The sequence below is a fragment of the Mauremys mutica genome, unplaced genomic scaffold (assembly GCF_020497125.1).
Source record: "Mauremys mutica isolate MM-2020 ecotype Southern unplaced genomic scaffold, ASM2049712v1 001096F_np12_obj, whole genome shotgun sequence".
NCBI classification, from domain to species: Eukaryota; Metazoa; Chordata; order Testudines; family Geoemydidae; genus Mauremys; species Mauremys mutica.
Window position 1 is genome coordinate 9202 of NW_025423115.1, and position 12882 is coordinate 22083.

Consider the following 12882-nt stretch of genomic DNA (forward strand, 5'->3'; position numbering starts at 1 on the left):
TCTGGGGCCCAGCACCATGTGTCTTTGCAAGCAAGGTTAAGCAATTCCCCATGTGTGGTCTTATGCAGGTGATGGCTGATTCCCCCAACTTACAGCCAGTGGTGAGCTCCAGCCAGTTCACACCCATTCACAAGAACCGGTTGTTAAATTTAGAAGCCTTTTTAGAACCAGTGGTTCCAGGACAACTGGTTCTAAAAAGCTTTTAAATTTAACAAAGGCTCAGGCAGCTGTCTGCCCAGCCCCAGCTCACCTCCTTCTCTCCCCTGAATGCTCCACCCTCCTTCTCCTCTGCTTCCCCTGCTTCCCGCAAATCAAATGTTCATGGGAAACCAGAAAAAAGCAGCAGGCAGGTAAGCTGGGCACAGGGGCGGAATGGCTCCCTCTGGCTCTGGCCGAGTGCCCCAGCCCCAGCCAAGCACCCCCAGCTCGGGCCCGGCCCAGGGAGTCGGGCCCCACGGCTGCGGCCCCGGTGCCGGCGGAGCGGCTCTGGCCCCGGTGCCGGCCCGGCCCGGGGAGTCGGGCCCCACGGCTCCGGCCCCGGTGCCGGCGGAGTGGCTCTGGCCCCGGTGCCGGCCCGGCCCGGGGAGTCGGGCCCCGCAGAGCCGGTTGAGGTCCCGGCGGAGTGGACCCGGTCCTGGCCCCAGGCAGTGTGGTAAGGGGGCAGGGAGCAGGGAGGGGGTATTTGGTTGGTTGTGGGGGGGTGGATAGGGGTCAGGGCGGTCAGAGGGCAGGGAACAGGGGGATTGAATGGGGGCAAGGATCCCGGGGGGCAATCAGGAAGGAGCAGGGGTTGGATGCGGTGGTGGGGGCACTCAGGGACAGAGAGAAGGGGTGGTTGGATGGGGCAGGGGTCCCGGGGGGCCATCAAGAATGAGAGGAGGAGTTGGATGGGGCTGCAAAGGGCAGTCAGGGGACAGGGAAAGGGGGGGATGGGTCAGGGGTCCTGGGGGGGTGTCAAAAACATGGGGGGTTGGATGGGGCATGACCTCCCGGGGGGCACGACCCCCTCGTGAGGTGAGAAGGAGGGAACCGGTTGTTAATATTTTGGCAGCTCATCACTGCTTACAGCATAGTGACAACCATACTACACAATTCTCATAACTTCATATGCATGAATGGTATACATCTATGGGTAGAGAAATGACTTTCAGCAGATCATATCCTTTCCCCTGATACCTTACAAGTCATGCTCTATATGTAAGATCACGATTATATGAAAATGAGGAATATGGGGGTTACAGCCGCTCCCCCAAAGGTCTAGAATGTCACACTGAGATTCTATTTTCATTTATGTAACCAACTTTGACCTCTCTGACTAACACTTATAATCACTTACAATCTATCTTTCTGTAGTTAATAAACTTATTTTAATGTTTTATACTTGTGAAATTGTCCAAAGTGCTTGGGAAAGCTGCTCAGATTAAAAAGGCTGGTGCATGTTCACTTTCTTTTTGAGGAAGGGGTGAATTAATTAATGAGCTTGCACTTTTCAAGAGGTTTTGAGCAGTGTAGGATGGTACATTTCTGAGGTGCAAGGCTGAGGGCTGGGGAGATATGCTGGTGTCTCTATGTATAATTGAGGAGTGGCTTATAGAGCATTCATGCCACTTAGTTGGGTGCATTGCTGCATGTTGTTGGCTGAGTCATCACAGCACATGGAGGGGGTTTTGCTGCTTGTCACTAGTGCAGCATTGTAAGACACAGCCCAGGCTGGAGAGATAAGAGGACAGAGCAGTTCCACAGTTTGGGATTGTACCCCGCGGATCCCACCACACAGAGATCCTGCTGTGACCAGCCGTGGTAATACTGTGCTTAGTGCTCTGCCTTGTAGCTTCAACAGCTGCACATGCAAGATGAGTTACAGTGACCTTGACCTTGTTTCCATGTTTATCCAAAGCCTCCTTTTGACAGTTGTCAGCAAAAAGACCCGTTTCTTTTGCAAGCATTTGCATGGCTAGCCAGAGTCGGGCTTCTCCGTTAACAAAAAAGATTGACCAAAAGGGGACAAGAGGAGGCACGTTCAGCAAGGCAGCACTGGATGCTGGATCCTGAATCTGCTCTTTATCCAGCAGCTCTCTTGGCAAGCTCTGCCATGGTGCCACGCTCTGGGACTTCTCCCCGAACTGCTCCATTTTTCATCAACAATAACATGAAAAGTGAAAGGACAGTCATTCTCCATTTCCTGCAAGCCCTGCAGAGAACCCTCTAGAAGGGGCTCTGTGCACAGATATCCCCAGTGAATTGCATGGCCGCACAACACAGGGTCTCCTGTCACAGCAAATTGCAGCCGGAGCAACCTCCTTGCCAATGCCAATAGCCTTTTGATCAACTCCAGACTGAGGATTTGATTCTCTCCAATGCTCCGTTGGAAAGAAGCCTTTTCCTTCACAAGCAATTACTTGGATTGTCAAGGGAGGTCTGTTCTGTTTCCTAGGAAGACACAGGAAAATGTGAGCAGAGGAGACAAAGGCTATAGAACAAGGCACCACTGGGAGTTGAACCCAGGATCTCCTGTTTACTAGACAGGTGCTTTAGCCTACTAAGCCATGGTGCCTTCCCCAGCAGGCCACTTGCAACCACTCCACTTGATGGTCCAAGACTACACCTTCAAATTCCAAAGTAAAAATGTGCCCCATTTCCCTCAAGACTTGCAGACCTTGAGCAGGCTGGCTCAGTGCACAGAAAGCCACAGCTGAGCTGACAGAGGGCTTCTAACATGCGCTTCTCCCACAAGCTGCTGTGATCAGATACTGATTAGTGCTCTGTGTTTCAGTCACAGCAGCTTCAGCTCAACTCTGAGTCATGGTAACCTTTCCATCAGCTCCAGACTTACCATTTAACACTTTCCAAGACTTAGCTGCAAGGAAGGGTCTCTGTGTCTTGAACAAGCACTTACAAGGATTGTGCAGTGAGGTCTTTTCTTTTCATTAGAAGAAATAAAAGAAAGGAGCCTGACAGACAAACTAGGTTCAGCAAGGAAGAACTGTCAGGCCAAGCCAGGATCTCCTGGTGAATAGGAAGGCTCTTCAGCCAGCTCTTCCCAAAGATCACTATCCAGAGGCCACTTCCCACAGAGTCCAGTTATGGTTACAGACCCATCCTGAAATTAGAGCAGGATATTTTAAAGCTTATTCTCACAGTAAAGTAACACAATTCCAACGTGTCGGCACAGAGGAGAAAGCACTCCGTCATTTCATAGTTATTGCGACTGATCTCACTGACAAACTTCCTTTTCTCGGGGCTGCTCCCAGCACTTTAGGGAGTTTTTCCTCTTCTCCCTTCCAGCTGTGGTGATGGGACTGCAGCAGCTCCCCAGATGGCCAGCTTTGCTCTTTCACTTATATCCTTCTCTTCTTTAGCTGAAGCTGTGTTTGCCACCAGTTTAATCCGTAAATGAGACCTCAGGTAGAAGCAGCTAGTTACAAAGGCTCAATTCCCATCGCCATCAGTGGGAGGTTATCCTGGGCTGCAGGATTTGGCCCATGGACAGTCAAGGTGCTACAGCAGCTACATTCTTACATGCTGAGTCCTGCAGCCTATTACCAAACTGCTCTGCCATAGTCTGCAGGGGGCCTGACTTTTTGAGAATCTGGCAGAAGAGAGACCCTGGAGCAGAGAAGGAAAATGTCCTCAGCAGTCACAGCTGGCAGGAGCAGCAAAGACTGAGTATCAGACACACTTTTTCACCAGGACAATAAATGTGCACAACCCCCTGATATATTCTCAATTCACGCCCACACCCAAGGAAGCCCTATTCTGCTCTATTACACTCTCATGGGATGAGAGGGAAGGTCCTCTTATGGGTAAATAACTGATTACAAGGTAGGAATAAATGGTCAGTTTTCAAAATGCAGAGAGGTCAATAGTGGTGTGCCCCAGAGGGACTGGGACAAGTACTATTCAACATATTCATAAATGATCTGGAAAAAGGGGTAAACAGCGAGGTGGCTAAATTTGCAGATGATCCAAAACTACTCAGGAAAGTTAAGTCCAAAGCAGCCTGCGAAGAGTTACTAAAAGAGCTCACAAAACTGGGTGAAAGGGCAACAAAATGACAGATTTGTTGATAAATGCAAAGTGATGCACATTGGAAAACATAATCCCAACTATATATATAAAATGTCAAGGCCAAAAATAGTTGTTGCCACTCAAGTGAGGGATTTTGGAGTCACTGCGGATAGTTCTCTGAAAACATCCGCTCAGTGTGCAACGACGGGCAAAAAAGCAAAGAGAATCTTGGGAATCATTAAGAAAGAGATAGAGAATAAGACAGAAAATATCATATTGCTTATGGCCGACCACATGCATTGGCCTCCCCTCAGGCAGGGGACTTATAGGCCCTTCTGCCAGTTGGTGTTGGCAGCAGCAAGGGCTGGGTTCAATGTCTAGGGGAGGAGAGCAGCAGGGAGGGAGGAGGAGAGAGAGTCCCAAGAGCAGAGTGCAAACCAACCAGCTGAGGGTCTCACAGGAGTCCTGAAATAACAGTAGGTCCAGGTCCCATCAGGGCCGCCCAGATGGTGGAGTAAGTGGGGCAATTTGCCCTGGTCCCCGCAGGAGCCCCCACAATAGTTTTTTGGGGCTCCTGGAGCGGGGTCCTTCACTAACTCCGGGAGCTCTGGAAAACTCTCGTGGGGTCTGGGCCTCCGGAGATTCTTCCACTCTGGGTCTTCGGCGGCAATTCGGCGGCGGGGGGTCCTTCATGAATGAAAAGTGACTTCATTGAAGTGTTGAAGTGCCTTAATGGAGAGAAAAGATTGGGTATGAAAGGGCTCTTTAATCTCGCAGAGAAAGGCATAACAAGACCCAATGGCTGGAAGGTGAAAAGAGACAAATTCATATTACAACTAAGGCACAAATATTCAACAGTGAGGATGATTCACCACAGGAACAAGCTACCAAGGAAAGTGGTGGATTCTCCATCTCTTGATGTCATTTAATGAAGACTAGCTGCCTTTCTGGAATGTGTTGCCCCCAAAAGTAGCTCTTGTGTCATACAGGAGGCCTGTGATATGCAGGGGGTCAGATTAGATGCTCTAATGGTCTCTTCTGGCCATAAAGTCGACTAATTTATGAAAAACTGAGTGTAGCATTGGGAGCAGTGTCTGATGTTTTCCCGTCTAGCCGGCTTGCTGCCTAGAACGAACGCTCCTTGAGTGGGGTGATCCACAGGGAGTAGCTCAAACCTCCAAAGTGCCTGGCCAGGGGCAGGACATTAGCACAGCAAGGGAGGGGTGTGGCAGTGACATCACAAAGGCCTTTTGCAGGACCTCAGACTATTGGTCAAAGGTGGTGGGGAGGTGGTGACCTCACAGAGAGATGCTGACATCAGCCAGGCAGGACAGGGTCGAGGGGCCAGGGAAACCTCAGAGACCCCTGTGGCTTTGCTTCAGCAAGTCTCCTTCTCCAGGTCTCTCTTTGAGGACTGAGAGAGTATTCGGGTTCACGTACGTGAGCGCCAGGAAGAACCTCTTTCGAGTTTTCTCCTTCCCTTTTAGTGATTTTACTAGAAAACAGCCATCCCTGTTTAGAAGGTTGAAGCTTCCTCGAGGTTTGAAACCTGTTCAGTCTGAGCAGGGGCGGTGCAGAGAAAGGGCAGATATGGGGCAGCTCTGAACACTCTGCGCAGAACTGCCTGTCCTGTCCCGCAACCTCTGTTACAGGGGGCTTTTAGCCATAGTTTTAATCAGGCCAATAAATTGAAACAAACCCCTGTTAAATCATTGCTCAGCCCGAGTCCTTCACCCATATTCCTTAGGGCATTGGGTGTTTCATTTCCTGCCTCCATTTCCCACAGAGACACAATTTCCTTTGCACAGATCCATGAACAGCAAAACCTCCCTGTGTCTCTGGTCTGAGCCAGGGCATTCGATTCCAGTGAAATCTTCTCTCCTGCAATGCGATGGTCAGACAGAGGGGACGTGGCACCTGCATCCCCGCCAGGGAGATATTGGCTCGGCTCTTTCTTTCTGCTGCTGTTGTTAGTCCATGAAACATCAAGGGTGGAATGCAAGGCTCAGTTCATGCAACAGCCCCCTGAAAAATTTCAGTGCCCCAGAGAAATCCTGCCACCTGATATTGGAATGATGTGCTGGAGATTTGACTAGGAAAGGGACTGTCTGAATTGTCAGAGTGGGGAATGAACAACAATCTACAGCAATGTCATTAACACAAACACACTCTCATCCTGCTCCAGCCGGAAGGGAAATGGGCAGGAATTCTCGCTGTTCACCCAAGGACACACTTACACTGATGCACAGCCATGAATGTGCTGGGGAAGCTGGTCTGAGCAAACAATTTGAAGAGACAATTCAGTGAGAACTGAATTATCGTGTAGTAAAACAATTATACATCAAGTAGTTGTGGCCGAGTGGTTAAGGCGATGGACTAGAAATCCATTGGGGTTGCCCCGCGCAGGTTCAAATCCTGCCAACTACGCAAGCTCTGCACTGTTGTTATGATTACTCTAGTTTTAGTGCCTGAGCATTCACAGTGCAAACTGGAGCTAAATCTAGTTTCACTCTGTCTACACTTAAAATTCTGCTGTGGCACCTGCTATAGCACTCTGGAGTAGACAGTCAGTGGAGAGGTTTTCCCATCCCTGTAATAGCTACATGGACAGAACAATTCTTCCTTTTCTTTAGCACTATCTAACCAGGGTTTAGGTCACTGTAACTATATGGGTGGACGGGGGGTTTCATACCCTGAGAGACGTTGCTCTGCCAGTGAAGTGCCCAGCGTACACCAGCCCTTAGATCCCTTTTGGTATTTCAATGCAGGCACTGACCTGTGAGAAGAAAACATCAGCTCACAAACACAGAGACTGAATTCCCCACATTTAATCTCGCTGCACTTTCCAGAAAGTCACAAAATTCAATTCATTCTTGCTAGGACAGAGAAAAAATAAGTGACACTAAGTTTTTGTCTTGGTTAAATAAAATTAAGTGTTTAATTAATATAGTAAAAATCTGTACTGATTCCTCTAACTAACACCACAGCGTGAAATAGGAACAGAGACAAAGCTTGTCAGTGATGACTAATTTTGCAAGTGATCTTCCCATTATTAATTTCCACGCTGCCCCCATTGGAGGTCTGGGCATCTCCAATGTCATAGCTCTGCATTCACCTTCCCCTTAGAATTGTTATCGGACATTCGCCTTTCTCTGCAGCATGGGGCACGGGTCACTTGCTGGAGGATTCCCTGCACGTTGAAGTCTTTAAACCACGATTTGAGGACTTCGATAACTCAGACATAGGTTAGGGGTTTGTTACAGGAGTGGGTGGGTGAGATTCTGTGGCCTGCGTTGCGCAGGAGGTCAGACTAGATGATCATAATGGTCCCTTCTGACCTTAAGTCTATGAATCGATGAATCTATTCCCAAATTTGGAAAATTGTGCAGCTCAGAATGTGAATAGTGACCCCATCTCCTTCCTGCACCTGCTCTACATTGCTCCACAGCAGCTTCTCCACCTGCAGTCACCCCAGCACTGCAGTGCAGCTGCCCAGGGTTCAGCAGGAGCCCCTGGCAAGGACCGTGGGTGCAGCTAACAGCCCGGTGTGCCTGGCAGTGAGGCAGCTGTAAAAAAGCAACACCCCCCCCCAGAAGTACAAAGACTGAATTCCCCAACTTTAACATCATGACCCTGTGTAGAAAGCCACACGTGTCAGTTGTATTTTCACAGGGAGATGCAAAAATCAAGTGACACCAATTTTTAAGTTGAGTAAATAAAGTTGAGGCGATAGTTATTAACCTCCCAAAAATATACTAAAGATCCCTCAACATAACACCTGAAGGTGAAATATGAACAGAGACAAACCTTGTCAGCAAAGGCTCATTTCCCAAACTATCCTCAAAATGTTACTAATTCCCACCCCTCCTCCGCAGGAGCTCTGTGCAGTGTAACTGTTCTGCAGGCAGCTTCCCATTTAATGCTGTTGTGGGACATTCCCAGGCCTGGAAATGTACCAACGACAGAATTTGAAGAACAAACCTGGCTCCCCGCACCAGGCGGGATTTGAGTGTTTTGTCTTTGTCACTTAGTCTTTGTCAATAGTACAGACGCCATGGGCAGGACTCCAGGCTCTGCTTGAGGGATCCTGGCACAGGGCTGAGGGAGGAGAAAGGATGGTAGATTCTCACCTGCCCTCTGGAGAGGAGGTAATAATTGAAGGGGGCATTTCCCACTCCTCCCCTCCTCAGTGTCCCGGGGCTGGAATTCTACATTCCACAGGGCCAAATGAGGGGGTGATGCCATGTGGTTAATGAAAACCAGTGCTCCAGGTGAGATTTGAACTCACAACCTCAGCATAGCTTCTCTTAGCACTGCCCTATAAGTACTGTGCACTAACCAATTGTACCACTGGAGCACCTGCTGGATAGTATTTTCTGAAACCCCCCTAGGCTGATAAAGCCAAGGCGTGACCCCCAAAACATTCTCAGTGGGGCTGGGAGCAGGTAGCGACAAGTGTTGTACTTGGTGGGGTGGATTCTTCTTAAGGGTCCCAGGCCCCATTTCACCCTTTTGTTCTTCCCTGTGTAATAACCGAGCTGGTTAAGACTCAATGGAGAGTCTTGCTGCAGCCCAACAGATCTGAAATCACTGATAACCAGCTCTAAGCATTAGTCCTGCTTTGGGACAGTGTCTCTCCTGCAAGAAACTGCCAAGTCTGCGCTAGCAGTGAGGCTCCCTCACTAACAGCTGAAATCAGGGAGAGCTGTGTGAAGTGCAGGCCCCCCAGGGGTGCCTGAACAGGGGGGAACAACACCCCAGGGCTTTTAAAAATGGGAGGGCTCTGCCTTGCCACTTTCTAATGACCATAAGGGCGAGTGAGGGTGGGGAGGGGACGGAGAGCAGTGAGCGGGAGGAGGGGTCTTGGGGGATGAGGCAGCGTAGGAGCCTCTTGTGGGAAATATCTCCTGCCCCACTGCCAAAAGGAGCCCCTTGAGTGGGAACGGTCAGAGGCCCCACTCGGGGGCTGGCCCTGCTTTCCTACCTGCTTTTCAACTGCTGCAAAAACATCCCGAGCAGAGAAGCAACAGGCCAAAATACTTTTAAGCAGCTGCCAAAGTAGCTCAGTTGGGAGAGTGTTAGACTGAAGATCTAAAGGTCCCTGGCTTAACCTCAGCCTTTGGCAGCTTGTTCTCTGGAAGCACAGCGGTGCCTGCACCCAAGGTGAGCAGGGCTGGCCTAGGGCAAAGCAATTTTGGGGGCCCTTTCCATTAAAAAAGTTGCAATACTGTATTCTCATGGGGCCCCTGAGAGATGAGAGCTGTCTTTCCGAACATGGTGGCCCTCAGGAATGGTGCCAGAGGGCTGCTGGGAAGTGGCAGGCAGGCATTGGGGATGAAAACTCCTCTGCGCAGTTGAGCAAGGGCAGTGCCCTGGAAGGGGCACCTGTGAAAGTGGCCATGTGGAAGGTGGCAGGGATTTGGGGGCCCAGGAGGAGGTGCTTGCTGTTCAGTGCCTTGGAGCAGCTGGACTTGGCCATGGTGGGTGTTCAGGAAATGCACATTAACAACTCTAGGGTAGCTCAATAGGCAGAGGTTGATTGGAGGAAGGGCCTCCTGGCCAGGGAAGAATGATGGGGCTGGAGTCTTGTTCTTCACATTCACGGTGCGAGTACAGAAGGTGGTGGAGCTCCGACCAGGGAGGGCATTACTGGTGGGCTTTGTGCTCTGTGGCACTGGTTACTGCTATATTAGTGTGTATGGTCCCCAGTTAAGGCATGAGAGGGAAGATCAAAGACTCCCTTCCTCTGGACTGCATGATGTTTGTTGTTGGGGGGGTTAATTGTGTCAGCCGGCCTGAGGACCGCTGGTTCCGTTTTCCCAACCATCAGAGGAAACATTTTTACAATGAGCATTACCTGGTGCACGTCTGTAGTGAGGTCGGCTTAGAGGAGCTCACTCCAGCCACAGAGGGGGTTCACCTTTCTGCGGGGACAGACCAGGACTCGCATTGACCGGATTTATGCTCAGCTTTTGTGTCTTTAGCATGTTGCTTCTCAGATTCTTTCTTGGCCTGACTTCTTACACTTTGACACTTAACAGGCCAGAGTTTATGCACCTTCCTATTATCCTCACTAGGATCTGATTTCCAAATTATGAGGAATGACTTTTTGCCTCTAACAGCCTCCATTACTCGGCCATTTACCCAGAGTGGCTTTCTGCTGGTCGTCCTATTGTCGATTCTGATTTAGGGCAAACGTTTCATCTGAGCCTCTAATTGCAGTGTTTTTAAATGGTCTGCATGCTGCTTGCAGGCACCTAACACTTGTGACAGCAGCTCCTTTTAATTCCCACCTAACCATCTGTACTTATGCCGATAGGTCGACTTTAGGTCTTTAACTTTGAGCGGTAGCTGAGAAGATGGTAAATTGGGCAGAAACCCATTCGACAAACCTCTTCATTTCCTTTTTATTTCCTGACTTCTTCATTCATCCCCTTTTCCTTATTTCCTGGCTGAGGCGGCGGCCTGCCAGGGAGCTCCCCGGCACCTCTGGCTGCCTGGGCTGAAGGCAAGAGACAGGCCTGGGCGTGGCGAGGGCCTCCTGTCCCGGCCTGAGGCTGCACTGCTTCCTGGTCCCCTTTTCCCACCCACACCGGCAGGCGACTGCTGCGGGAGAACACGAGGGAGGCTCTTGGGATGCTAGGCAGCGCTGTGTGGCTGTCAGGGGAAAGAGCCTTCTTCTCTAAAGATGGCTGGCAGAAAGGTGGTGCTCAGCTCTGTAAGTGACCTGCCCAGTAGCCTCGCTGCCAGGGGATGCAGACATTTCTGTAAGGTGCAGAAAGAGGGTGTTTGGCTTCCAAGTTAATATGAGAAATATGCATTTAGGAGATGGAATTTCCCTTCTTTCACAGGGCCCCAGTGGCCTAATGGACAAGGCAATGGCTTTCTAAGTCAGAGATTGTGGGTTCAAGTCCCGTCTGGGGTGAAAAACTCCCTCTACATTGCAAGGAAACCTTGGCCTTATTTTCACCAAGGAAGCTGGGAGATGTTTGAACACAAAATACTGGATCTTGGGAAAAATCCCCCAGAAATGGCATCTTGACAAATGCTTTCTAAACCCATCAGTAGCAAACAGTTAATACTAGTGTTTGTCTGAGACTAGGAAGGGGAGTGTTTACTCTGACACCTCAGTGAGTGAAACAGACGGAAAGAGCAAGGCCGTCCTGAAAGAGAATGGATCTGTCTGGAGACAAAGCAGCCCCTGAGAATGAGCAACAGTGTGAAAAGAAGAGGTTGAAATGTGTGTTAGATGTTAGTTAGTGTTAGAGGGTTTATCCCTTCACCCTCCCATTACTGTGTCCTTCTCGCGTACACACAGAGCAGCAATACCCAAAGTCCGAAGGTGCAAACAATTAGATGTTTATTGGATTGAACTTCCAGCAAGCAATGATTCCAGTTTCCTTCCTCGGTGTCCCCATCCCAGCCCTGACACCACAGAGCCTTGCCTGTGGCCCTGTTCCCATTCTCCCCCTTAGCAAAACATAGGACATATGGTGACACATTTCCTGATCGGGCCAGGCATCAAGGTGGAAGGTGTTGATATTCCATTTGTCTCACTGCCCCGTGCGTAGTACAGTGCCCTGCACCTTCTCTCGTACGGGGCTGCCACACCTGTTCCAATTAGTGTTCCTGACTTCCCACTATAGTTGGGTCCAGGTTGTCTAGTACAGGGGGGAGGGGCTTACTCCATTACTTCTTGGTTATTTCCATAGGCAATGTAACACAAGTATACTTAGCAATACACCAGCTGCTGTAATAATCCACAGCAACACCGAGAGACCTGAGCACTGCAGCATGGTCCAACATCCTGGCCACCACCGAAACACCTCCTCTCCTCCTTCGACGGGGTCAAGCTCTTAACGTGTCCAGTTGCTGGCAGTTGCAATACGCTGCCGCTGCAGGTTTTCGTGCTTTTGTCCATATCATTAGTCCATTGAATGTCCACAAGGAAATGGGTTATTGTCCAAACCAACTTAACCACGTGGTGTGGAATCAGGCTGTATGCGCTGGTTCGATTATTCACAGCAGTAAGATTCACAGATCTATCTGTGTGCCAAAGCCCAGAGAGCACTGTGTAGTGTGGAATTTGGTTAGGGGCTGGTGTAATTGTGCCCCCAGTAATATGTACATTTCCAGCAAAACACCTCGTACACAGTACACCCAATTGTCCACCCCTTGCCACGGGCCATTGGGTGTGCTCCTCTGCGGCCATCAGGGAGGGGCACATTCAAACATCTTCTCTGGATTTACACCATTTTACACACCCATCCATTGATTCCCAGCGAGCAAATCCCCTTCTCATTATTCCCATACAGCTTGTGAGGCCCACCTTAGCTGCCGATTCACTTCCAGATACCACGGTAGCTATTACACAGGTGCTGGCCTCCTAGTCGAGCATTTTGAATTTCCATACACATCTTCCCCCAGGTCAGCCTTTTGAAGCCATCCTCACCCATGTCATGAGGTTTTCTGTTCATTGAAACACAACAATGCTAACAACAAGACAAACACCACAGACAAACAACACAAAACATAGATTCATGGTATTCTGGGTTAGTCTTTTGCTGGCACCAGCTTGTTTGTAGAGTGTCTTAGAAACAAAAGAAACAATTTCCACACACACACCCCCGGTGGGGACAGATAAGTGCTTAATAATAATAATACCACTTCCTTTTACAAATTTCCTTGCTGATTGCAGGAAAAACAGAAGAATTACCTCCAGGCTGTCCTTATTTAGTTCTATAGTCAGATAGTGAATTACCCCACTCGCTGGTCATTTATGAAATTCATGAGGTGGTGTGCCTCAGTTTCCCCTCTTGTACAACAGACCCAATTTGCAATAGTTTCTCTGCTGTACCAAGCTTTAAGTTTATC

At 49.5% G+C, this 12882-nt stretch overlaps 4 non-coding genes across 4 annotated transcripts; 2 read left to right on the top strand and 2 right to left on the bottom strand.

Annotated features, from left to right (window-relative positions):
• Window positions 1–2480: 2480 nt before the first annotated feature.
• TRNAT-AGU lies at window positions 2481–2554 on the bottom strand. Its single transcript has one exon. It is a non-coding gene; the product is annotated as a tRNA-Thr (tRNA).
• Window positions 2555–6353: 3799 nt separating this feature from the next.
• On the top strand, window positions 6354–6435 carry TRNAS-AGA. Its single transcript has one exon. It is a non-coding gene; the product is annotated as a tRNA-Ser (tRNA).
• Window positions 6436–8271: 1836 nt separating this feature from the next.
• TRNAI-UAU lies at window positions 8272–8365 on the bottom strand. Its single transcript has 2 exons — window positions 8328–8365; window positions 8272–8307 (listed from the first exon to the last, which is right to left on the bottom strand). It is a non-coding gene; the product is annotated as a tRNA-Ile (tRNA).
• Window positions 8366–10860: 2495 nt separating this feature from the next.
• Window positions 10861–10933, top strand: TRNAR-UCU. The gene has a single exon. It is a non-coding gene; the product is annotated as a tRNA-Arg (tRNA).
• Window positions 10934–12882: the final 1949 nt, after the last annotated feature.